Here is an 11,928-nt window from a genome sequence, read left to right as displayed (position 1 = left end):
GACTTTTTAGGAGATTTTATACACACATACACACAAAGAGTGAGGTGTTTTGAGTGGCTTACCAAACTGGAAAGGAACAGGAAGAAATTTTATGTAGAAGTGCCATAAAGAAAAGCCACTGGAAAATGCAATAAAAAGCAAGAGACTGCCTCATCATGGACTTCTGCAGACCCTTTCCTTTTGCAATTCCTCTAAGCAAACTTGGGGACTAACGTTTTTGATCAGCTCATTGCATAACGTTTTTCTTGGAAGATATATCTGGAAGTTCGTGATCATAGCTTGGATTCGCTTTGAGTGTAGTCTTGCAAGGGAGCTGCTTGATCTGCTGCGTGCCACTGGTGACACAATCACACAGATTATGGTGACATCCCAATCTTCAATCCAATTTTGTAATCTTCAGTCTTACTTTCTCGGTGAGGGGTCATGGAAGCCCTAAGTCTGTGGATAAATGTTCTTGTTCATTGCTCAGACAAAACATCTAAATTCATACACGTGAAAGGAAGGTTTCTTCCAGCCACAGGAAAAGCATATATATTAACTGAGAAGATTTCTGAAAGAAAAAAGTGACACTTACTTGAGCAGTGCAGACTAGCAGTCTTAGGAAAAGGTAACACCTGATGGTTTTCATTAAATCACTAACATAGCTTTTAGTGGTGCTACTGGACTTTAAAGGAAGCCCACAGCCAGTTAGTTTGCCCAAAAAGAAATCCTGAAACAACGATGTGAATAGAAGAGACAAGTCAGGTTTCCCTTGATAATCATAAAGGGCTCAAATTACCTTCCTTTCCATCCCCAAAGGGGGCATAAATACTTCATTTATGAGATTGTTTGCGCATGACTAATCTATTTCTACTTGCTAATTGTAATGACTAATGCATCTTACAAGACAAATATTAGCTTGTAATAATACCTGAACAAGTAGATTTATAAGCGTTAAGCAAAAATACAAATAATTAGCAGAAGCTGACTGGTATTATCTTCTAATTAACTGTAAAGACACTTTCTATTTGGAAGAAAACGTATGAAGATTTCTCAAGAAGCTGTGGAAATAACTAGGCCAAGCTACTGTTCTCTTGAAAAAAAGGCAGTGGTCAGGTAATACTTAATTTTCATGGGAGCAGAATTCAGTCATACTTCCCCCACTGACGTCAGTGCAAGAAAAGCACTTTTGGCCTGTTCCAACCTGCTGAGACCATATGTCCACTGGGAAGAATTTGGCAGACATCTGCCAAAGATTTGGCAGGCAGGAATGGTCCAGATAGCACAGTTCAGGAGTTACTTCTGCACAGCCCAACTAACTGACCACTGTTCCCAGAAATTGATCTGAAAGAATGTTGTTGACCAAATACTGGGTTTGATACCTACAATACATTTGACTTGGGCTGTTGTGCTTTGTTTAAACAGAACATTAAAACTCTGCAGTGATGTTACACGTAATTTCTTAAAAATGAGTTCTCTTTAAGTGAGGTGGAACGTAGAATCGTTATGGAACGTATCTCCGAATTTTTGCAGTTCATAGACACACATGATAGCAAAGTGATTTTCTAACTGTTCAGATGTAAAGTTTGTGTACAGGTTAAAGCACCACAGCTCATATTATATTTGAAAACTGGATTTAAAGAAACTCTATTATACCTCCTGAATGCATGCGTGAGTGCTCACAGGGTATCATTACCTCAAAAATAGTATTCTAGAGTAACTTTTTACGATAATGATGTAATCCTTCACTTAAAATCTGTGAGTATTACCTAAAATATTTGACCTATATTACAGACAGTCATCCAGAAACCAACTGGCTTGCCTAAAACCACAAAGTGAACTGAGGGTAATGCTAGAAATGTTGTCCAGCTCTCATGCTCCCAATTCCTTTCTTCAGTTTTGATATCTTCCAAGTTTTAAATATTCTGATAAGTGATCATGATATCGCACACTGAGAGATAGGATGGGGAGGCTCCCCTTTTGGCAGGTATCACAAGTATACATGAGTGGTGTCCCTAACTCTTCTGTTGCAAATAATTACAAGGCCAAACTGTAGACTGGGAATGTGCTCAGCCTGCAACTCAGTGGTCTGCATCCTACTGAATCTTAGTAAAGATTTAGTGTATTTACAATGGTGAACAACAACAAAATAATGATTTACATGCATTCATACAGTCCATCATACTGGCTTAATATTAAGAGACCAAACTAGAGATTCAGTAGAATTATTACACCCAAGTTTCTCATTTTACTCAAACTATACAGCTATGATTTTAGTTTAGATTTTACACAAAAATATTTCTTCCAAATACGAATTTGGAACACCAACTGTGTTTTGTCAAATACTGTATTAGCTTGGAGTTCTAGAACAGAATTTAGACACTGCAGTGTGCTGCGACTTGTAGCTTTGTCAATCATTTAAAAAAAATCTGTTAGCAACACTCACTATCCTTCTAACTAAACCCCCCCCCCCCCCACATTTCAGAATGAGTTTGTATCCATAAAGCCTCAACAAATGTGAAATAATCGGCAAGTAAAAACACTACTTGTTTCCTAATATGAGTAGAAGGGTTTGTTTAAATCAGCAGAGTTGATCTTTGCCCAAGTTAGGTCCATGTGCCAGAAAGCTGAAGGTCATCCCTGATTAGATGAAAACAGGATCAGCTGCAGCTTCAGAAAATACAGTTGCTAATATGAACTACTGCCTCTTAGTCAAAGTGGGCAGTGAAAGGTAAACCACGTGCAGGCAAGGACAGCTACTTGTTCTGGACCAGAAAGCATGCTCCTATTGTGACCAGGTCATTGTTACTCTTTCCATCTGGCTTTGCAAATCCATTCAAATTTTTAATTGCTCTTCTGCATAAAGTCTCAATCAAAGGATTTTCAGCAAAAATTATCAACGGAGTTGATGCGTAGGTATTAGTTATGTTGTATGTCCTACAGCCAAGAGGCTTCAGTCTCCACGTAGAAAAACAATAAATATCACTGTGTAATTCATTTCATTATTTGTCAAGCAAAGAGAACCATTTCAGTTTCTTCCTGAAATGATTGTCAGAAAAATCAAAAAAAGTAGTACTCACTGGGATGCAGAAAAACAGAAGGATGAACAGATATCTCTAAGCTTGCCTAGCAGTCTGGAGGATAAAAAACAAACATTTCAAGCCATGGCTAGTTTCTTGTGTAATCAAGAAAGCAGTTGATGAAATTAGAAGCAGTTGAAATATTTTATTATAGATGAGTATAATTTCTTATAATGCTAATATTTTAAATTTTTGGTAGTAGGAGTGGTAGTGAAATAAATAGGATTTGCTCTGTAATTCCTTTTTAAATTAGGGCTTGTGAAACCTTAAAATCTCAAAGAAATGAGTTGTTTCATTTAATAGGGCTTGGAAACGGGAATGTCAACACAGGGCCATCTATGGAAGTCTTACGTCTCTAATTCTTTTATTCCTTCTCATAATTTCAGCAAAAGCTTTCAGTATAATATTTATCTGCAGTCGATGGATCACTCGATGCTTGCAACTGAAGAACATGAGCATCAAAGATATCCAGTAAATTATTTTAATGGTTGGATCTTTCACAGAGCAAGCTTCACCTTTCATATGTTTTGTTTTCTATAAAAATCCAGTTTATATACGTTTTAAAGACAGCTTACTATTTGCTTTGATTTACATTTCTTCTAACTGAGCTGTAAGTGAACTTGACAGCTTTGTGGCCAAAGGGAAGTCCTGATAAGGTTCCGGAACAAAAGGGCCTTAATGAGGTCAGAGTGGTAACAGAATGTAAAACAGAACATTTCTTATTCAATCAATATTACTGGTGATCCTCCAGTGGGTCCTCACTAGTTGTTTGGACTCCCAGTTTGGAATGGGGTGGGGGGAAGGAAAGACAGAAGAGTGAACAGGCATAAACTGTGAATAGAATAGAAATTATTACAAGTATTGAAATGTGCGTGCCTTCTCAGAGTGAAATGCATGGATGTAGCCTTTGCATTTTTGTCAGTACACCTGTGACTGACTAGCTTCCTTAGTTTTAGATGAGTTATTTTCAGTGATATGAGTCTGAACCTTAATCTCTCTTTAAATGGTGAAGTCCATGACAATGGCATCTACTTCAAACTGGTTTCTGTTCATCTCATAAATGCGCAGTGACTGCTTGTTTTGTTCAGGATACAGCAGGAACACCTGCACACCCTTCTTCAGATCCAAAATTTGTTTGATGTTTTGTTCTCGTATCAGTTTGCAGGATAACTTTTTAGTCTCAGAAATCTAGAAAATGTGGGAGTGCAACAGTAAGATACACTTTTAATGATAAGAAAAACAAATCTAGAGGAAAGAGGAGAGGAAAAATTGGCAATTCAAATGTAATAGTGCCTATAAGGAAGGACTTGAATGCGAATGATGGGTGTATGTACGATGAAATATTAGAAATTACCCCTTACTTACAAAGAATCTGCACACCGGTTGCTAAAGGCCTGAAGTTCTAGCTGTCATCTAGAAAAAGGGTTTATCATACCTTTTCAGATTGTGGTAACTGTTTCCATATATCCATATAGAAATGCTCTAGCCAAGGCTTAGATAGTGTGGATACTCTTTTCTTCTGTCTTCTAAAGGATCCTGTTTTTCTTCCTTCCAACAGTGAAAGTGTTCACACCAGAGTACAATCAAAAGAGCCAAACAATTATAAGGATGTGTCAAAGTCAACTCTCACAGAGCTTTTATCCACTTACAACTGCAGGATCAGGCCCCAAGTATAATTCCATGTCATCAGTATAAAAGCAAAATAACCTGTAACTCAGCTCCTTTTTCCAGATCATAATGGTTACATAACATTTTAAATTCAAATCTATTTGTTTTTTTTTTTTTTTTTAGTTTCTTCATAGTGCTTCACTTTGCAGAAGGCTTGTGGTATCCATTAGATGAACTTAAAACTACAGCTGGGAAACTGCACAGTTTGCACAAGAGGGACAATAACTCTAGAAAAGAAAGAATGAATATTTGAAGGGGGAAGAGTTGGAAGATAACAGAAGACAGAGAGCTACATTAGTCCAGGCTCTAATGTGGTCAGTGATCACAGACCATAAGCCATGGTTTTTGTTCATCATTTTTGTAACAGAACTTGAGCATGACTTCAAAAAAAGCAAAGATTTCTTAGGCCCTAGAACAAAAACTTTGTCTTATCTTTTCCTGCCACAGTAAAGCAAAACGATTTTTAGAATTAAAAAAAAAAAATTTGAGTGATACACTTAATTTGCGATTTGCCCATACTTTCACTACACTTTGTCTAGAAAGGCCATACTGTCCCTGGCAGATTTTTTTTTCTGTTTTAATTTTAAGCTGCAAAGTAAACCTTGTAAGCTTGGCAGGAGAAGTCCATATATATTTCAGGGCAATATTTTGCAATTCTTGTTTTTACAGCCATAAACACCTTCTAATGCCAAGGGGGAAGAGGACTTTAATCCAGATAAAATAAGATTCTTAAGCACTGAAAACTGTACTCAGATTTATGGGCCAATTTTAATATTTGAGCTCCCATGCCAAAAGCTGCACATTCCACATGTGCAGCACGGGGTGTTGCCTGAGTGGCTGCTTCCAAGGTCATAGCACATCAAGCTACATCACCCATCCAGCATTACCCTAAAATCTACTCCAGTAAACAAACTTGGGAGTTTTGTTCTCAGAATGTGTTTGCCAAATGTTATTTCCATATTTACTTTGCCTTTTAGCCTTCAATCTTTTAATTTTTTTCTCTTGTAGTATTTTTATCCTGTATCTTATTTAACACCTTTTAATAAGCTGAATTCTTACCAAGCGAGCACAACAACATCTGAAAGATGAAATCTATCTCTTTGATGGTATGAAACCATGACCCAACAGGCCCATCCTCTGCCTAGAGGGCTAGTAGAAGCTTCGTGTTAGATTATTAAATCCTTTAGAAACTCAGGTATGTTTATTCATAATGCAAGGTATCTAGCCAACATCACAATTCTTTCCCCTTTTGAGTGCAAAAATAATTTACAATTAAAAAGTATTTGCCATTTTGCTCTGCCTAAATCATGCTCCCCTTTTATTCCTGAATAGTTTCAGTTGTCATTTGTTTCTTTCTGTTTTTCCAAACAGCTCATTTGCTTTGGTTCTACAGAATATTTAAATGAGAATTTACAATCGTGTCTCACAGAAACCAAGAGGGCATGCTGATGCACAAAACTGTTCCTTACCTCCAACTAAAAATAAACATGCTCCTTTGTCTTCCTTTGGTAGTTGCCTTTGCAAGATCTTGCTGGCCGGTTCTCTCTATACTGAAACTTGTACCGCTTACACCATAAGTTCTCAAAGGTCTCCGTGACACACAGAGCGTTCTCATTCTTTTTTTAAAGAAACAAGTGAAAACTTGCTACCACAGCGATAGCGTTTTGACTGTCAAATGGGACGTCATATATGAGACTGCCTAAAGCTTTATTTTTGAATCTTATCTATTACTATTTTCAACAACTTTTATTTTTAGCATTATGTTTTCTTGAAAGTAACGGTTTGCATTTTGCCATTTGCTTCATCCCTGCCAGTTATACCTGAAATGTCGTCTAAATATCACCATGATGTGGGAAGGAAATAGATCTACTTCTCTGCTCCTGAACTGTTTTTATCCTTCCATCCAGAGCCACATTTCTAGAGACCTTCCTTGTCTTTTCTTGAATTCACACGGCCAGATTTAGCCATCCTTTTTTCCTGACTCCCTCACACTTCCATCACTAGTAAAGGCACCGTGCTACTAGTACTACTCTTTATAACTAGTCAGGCACCTTTGGCGCCGTCCTTCCTTTCACTGTTCATTCCTCTGTTCATACTACTCTTCACCGCTCTCACTCAACTCCTGCTGCTACTTCATCCATAACAGTAAGGAATGACCTTTTCTCTTTCTAGACAGTAAAAGACCTTGTCTGGGCTCCTAGTGCCTGCCACAGCTTGCTTTCCTGCCTCTCTTCTATCTTTTACAATCCAGAGAACAAGAAGCTACTAAGATAATTTGTCTGTTTTTTGATAAAAATATAGGCGCACTTTCTTTTAACTCCGTGTACAGCTTTACATCTGCTTCACCAGAGTAAGCTTAGATGTCTCATTCTTGTCATTATGACTCACCTATTAACTTCAACTTTTTCTCTTTTCACTTTCCGAATGATATGACCTTCAGTTAATCTAAGTCTTCTACAATAGTTTGCAGATTTCTTTCAACATTATCTTGTAGGTGTGAAAAACTTCCCAAAATTGGCTTTCCAGGTCATTTATCTTTCCTCAAACTGCTCCGTAATAAGTACCGTTAGTATAGTATTCATATGAGGAAATAAAATAATTTTCAGGGAATTTTCGTGTGTATAGCTCTCAAGAGGTATGTTGAAACACTGACCTCTGCCACGTGTGTGCTTTTCTGAACCCCCACACAATCCTGACCCTGAAACAGTTGTGCCCTGTGAGAAGCTTGTTCCCGTAAGTAGTCCCAGTGACATCAACAGACTTAGTCAACTGAAGCTATTTATTTGTGAAAGGCATTTGCAAAATCCCTGCGGTATAAATACTGTGGGGTCTAGCATCACATCTGGCAGTAGCCTACATTTGGTCTTTTCTTCATCCTGGAAAAAGAAAAGAAACAGGAACTCTGTGAAGTCTGAGCAGACAGTCCCTGCTGCCGTTGATTGTCAAAGGACAGTGCTTAGATACTGGTGACGGTAGCACTATAAAAATCTCAGATAGCATCAGCTGGGGAGGTTTGGAGTCATATGGAATGTGTTTGACTTGCTTTTGTGTACTGTAAAATAATCCATGTAATTAATTTTGATTAAAAATATGCTTAGGTCCTACAGGTATTTTCTATAGTTAGGGGTGGTTGTAAAGAGGCTACGTGGATCTATCTTGCAGTATTTATTGGTAACGATGGTGAGCAAGGATGACAATTCAAAGACCACAGTCTAATCACTAGCAGGACTTAAGCTATGGGCCACATGAACAACTTGTCTACAAACAAATCTTTTACTTATGTATTTATTTTCTTCTTAGATAGAAGCACCCATCCCTTCAGAAAATCAGTATCTTGTTTTAAAACTCAGGTAATTTATCTTTACGAGGAATAAATAAGCTTACTAATGTAGCCATTCCTGTATCTTAATAAAATTAAAATTAAAATGTTTGTTTACAGGCAATCTTGTACATTATCAGTTTTTTTTTTTTTTTTAAAAGAAGTCTTTAGTATGGATTTAATGTGTGAAATTTTTTTATTATTTTTTATGTTAAAGTTAGATGCTGTTTATTTCTTCATGCCAGGGAACAAGTTTGTTTTTCTTAGTTTTTTTTCCCTCTTAAGTCTTTAATTTGTGGAAGTAAAGGTTTTTGGTTTAAAACCAAAATCATTACGAGTTCTTATTTATAAACACTTGAACAAAAAAATGTAATTAGTGGATGAATTAAAAAACACTTAAAAAATTAATGCAATGTCATAAAAAGTAAACAATGAGACCACTGGAAACCTACCTGAAATTAGGCTGTTCATCTGCACTATATTACAAGAACATGCAATAACAAACTACATAAAACATGGACAAAGAACTTGAGTTTTAGTAATCGTCAATGAAATTACTAACTTGAGTAGGATTTATTTAAGAGCAACTGAAGAGCGGGGGGGGAAACTATTATTTTCTTTGTTGCTGTTTGATATGTAGAATAGTTAAAGACCATTTGCTTGTATTATATTCCTAATTTGGGTCTCATATCATTCTCCGCCACACTTTCCTTTCCATTACTGGGTATTGTAGGCAACTGGAGAGGAAAATTTAGAAAACACTAAAAATGACACTTGATTAAATGTGACACAAGACAATCATTACTTATAGTGCCAAAGCTGGAATTTGTGCTAGCGAATAACCATGTCTAACTCAAATACGTGGAAAAATACGTTTTACCTAGAAATGAGTTGTCTTTGACATGAAATGTCAAACGCTGCTTCTTTCTGACACTGACAAAACTTGGCTGAACTCCAGTTCTGCTACTGGTGTAAGAAGGGCCAAACTCTCCATACCCAGAGCTGGGAGAGCCCTGTCGGAATCTAGTGCTCAGGCCGGTTGTATTCCTCGAGTAAATACTCTTAATCGGAGGTACTTGGAAGTACAGCAAAGTGGACATACTTTAAGACAAAATAAAACCAAGCAGCTGCTTGACATTCTAGCTTTGCTTTAGCCTCCTGACATCTTTGTTTCTTCCTCCATGTTTAGTTTGAAGCATAAGCAACACCTGCTGGTGAAAACAAAGTCTACGAAACTGCTGAGCCATCCTCCTTGAAGAACAGGTTTGATCATTACTGTAAGCTCGGGGTAAGTTGTTCTAGAATAAAATAAGCTTGCCTATCACTGTTTGGGCTAATTCTGTAAGGGTCAGTAACTGGTTCCTTCCCAGAGTGCTTATCAGCTCTGAACGGTGAAGGCTCAGTGTGACCCAGCTGATCTCCAGGAGCCTGGAAACCCCGTTCTGCGTCTGAGTTTTGGAATTGCAGCTTGCAAGTTAATACATTGGCAGAATTAATTAAGAAGTTCCTGTATCTTGCGACTACGGAAAAATGGTTATTTTGTTAATGTTATTGTTCATGTTCATTGATCAATTTTTAAAGAGAAGTAAAAGAAAACAGGGAATAAAACTTGAATACCCTTGAGTTGGGAAACATGTTCCACCACATACCATCTAGGATAATTATGCATGAGCAAGTGTCACTTGTGTATGATATCTGTAAGTGGAACAATTTCTGTTGTAAGTAACACTATTGTCAGAAGTCGGCAAGGGAACTTTCCTAGTTTGGTACTGTGAAGTGAATGATTAGACTGTAATGATTTCTCTTGTCTATGATCGCTGAACATAATATAAAGTCAAGTAACTGGCAAACTACTTAACGAGATGCTATCTTTTTTCAGTTTAAAAACAAAGTGAACTTTGCAGTGCAAGGATGTGGTCAAAATGTTTGACCGGTAGCCTGTCACAAACGCGAGCAGCAGCCCTTCAACTTCAGAACATTGACCCATTACAGGTAATTTAATTATGCTACAAGATTTTTAATTTAAAGAGTAGTTAACGTTCATAAGAATCCTGAAAATTGGCGAAAGCAGCACAGTGTGAGTATATTAACATTTCTCTCCATGAAAATGGATCTGAATCATGTGTTAGACCCCACATTTTCATGAGAAAATCAAGCATAATAAGTCATCTCTACTTGAAAGATCCAGAAGAGGAATGCTGACAACTGGAAATACCATTTGGAGGGTAAGCAGCATGTGGAAGAAACGTGAATTCTGCAGTTTCTAATTCTGCACAGTATTGTTAGCTTTCTCTGGGTGATTCTCAGTTTCAAAATATTTCTATAGGAAGAAAATAATTTTTTCATGACAAGGGATGTTCTTTTATTCCAGAAATAGAAAGGATACTTCATCAAAGGGTTTGTTGTACCCTAGGCGTCGTTTAGTGGTAGGATGGATAACTGATGCCGCAGTGTATTTACAAAGAACTGTACTATTTTAATGCGGAAGGATGTGTTTTTTGGTTGGTTAATACATAATTGCTTGACATATTTACAAGTGTCAGATTGTGTTCTCTGTTTGTAAGACTTGTTGCCAAAAAGGAGGGGAGTAATATGGCCCGAAGTACTCCCCTGACTCTGGCGTGCCAGGCTGTAGCAAGCGATTTCCAGACTATGGCAGTTTGGCTACTTTGTCAGCTTTGCTCCTTACCCGTTCGGGGCTTTTAGGGCATCTTTGTGCCGCTTTGATTCTCCTAGATGAACTAAGGAGGCTAAAAGTCTCTCCCTAGGGTGAGTCTAGGCTTTGTTTGGCTGACTGATAGGTGTAAAAAAATAAATACATCGCAATTGTAACTGAATGTATTTGATTTGTGTGTTTGAAAACATTTTCCCTCTTGCTAATGCAGGCCCAGTCTTTGCAAGACAGAGTTCCTGTTCGGTGTGACAGTGAAGAGAGCGGGGCATGATGGATCGGATTTGTCAGACGAAGAATGCACGTGGTAAGAACACTGGTCTTGGTGGAAATTTTCTTTTGGCCTAAATTCTATCTATCGCTCTGCGTACGTAATTTAGCTAAATGGCTGTGATGCTTGTTTGTGTTAGAGATTTGTTACTATGAGGTAAGTACAAACAAACTCCATTCAGTCATTAGAATAGATGCTAATCTTAATTTATTGCGAAGAAAAGTAAATTGCAAAAAAGATGTCTAAGTAAGATTAAAATCATGACAAGGAAAGCTGCCATTGAGCACAGAGGGAGAACTTTTTCCACGGAATCAGATTGCTGAAAACACGCTCCATGTCTGTATTAAAGCTTAAGCTGAATTGCTAAACAACCGTCATCCTTTAAGCAGCAATATTTGCTTTGTATCACCTGTGGAACACTCCTGTCAGTGGGAAACTCGGGCAGGTGAGCTTTAATCTGCCTGAGCGGATCAGGCTCCCGCTGGTTAGGATCCAAGAGTCGTTACGAACAGTGAAAAAATTGTTATGAATTTTAAACAAAGTATTTAATATTTATTGTTATTTTGTGTCTATCCTTTCTCCTTCTCCAGACCATGACTGTTACAGGAATGAGTTTCATTTGATTATTTAACTCAGGTATTTTCGAGTTCCTTTTACAAAAAAATAACTATACACAATGTCTTAGAAGCCGTTTCTAATGGAACGAACGCGGGACCGTTCCGGATTTTAGCGAAGTCGTGTTTCACGTGCTCTGCAGAACTTGGGCTTGAACTTGACTTTTAAAGGGGAGCTCTCGGGGGGGAGCGCCCCGACTTCAAAATTGGAATAAATACGTTTCGAAGCCAGTTTTAAACGACTTTGACAATTCGCAGGTGCCGCGGAAAAACCCGTCGGACGTTTGGCGGTGCGAAGTTGCAGCGCGGAGGCGAAGCGCAGCGGA

General features: G+C 37.8%; 1 long non-coding RNA gene across 1 annotated transcript; it reads left to right on the top strand.

Annotated features, from left to right (window-relative positions):
- The first annotated feature begins 10,959 nt into the window (after window positions 1-10,959).
- Window positions 10,960-11,830, top strand: LOC103913675. The gene is made up of 2 exons (XR_663436.1): window positions 10,960-11,024; window positions 11,579-11,830. It is a non-coding gene; the product is annotated as an uncharacterized LOC103913675 (long non-coding RNA).
- The last annotated feature ends 98 nt before the right edge of the window (window positions 11,831-11,928 follow it).

The sequence above is a fragment of the Pygoscelis adeliae genome, unplaced genomic scaffold (assembly GCF_000699105.1).
Source record: "Pygoscelis adeliae isolate BGI_AS28 unplaced genomic scaffold, ASM69910v1 Scaffold483, whole genome shotgun sequence".
NCBI lineage: Eukaryota > Metazoa > Chordata > Aves > Sphenisciformes > Spheniscidae > Pygoscelis > Pygoscelis adeliae.
This window is presented reverse-complemented; position numbering and strand designations above follow the sequence as displayed.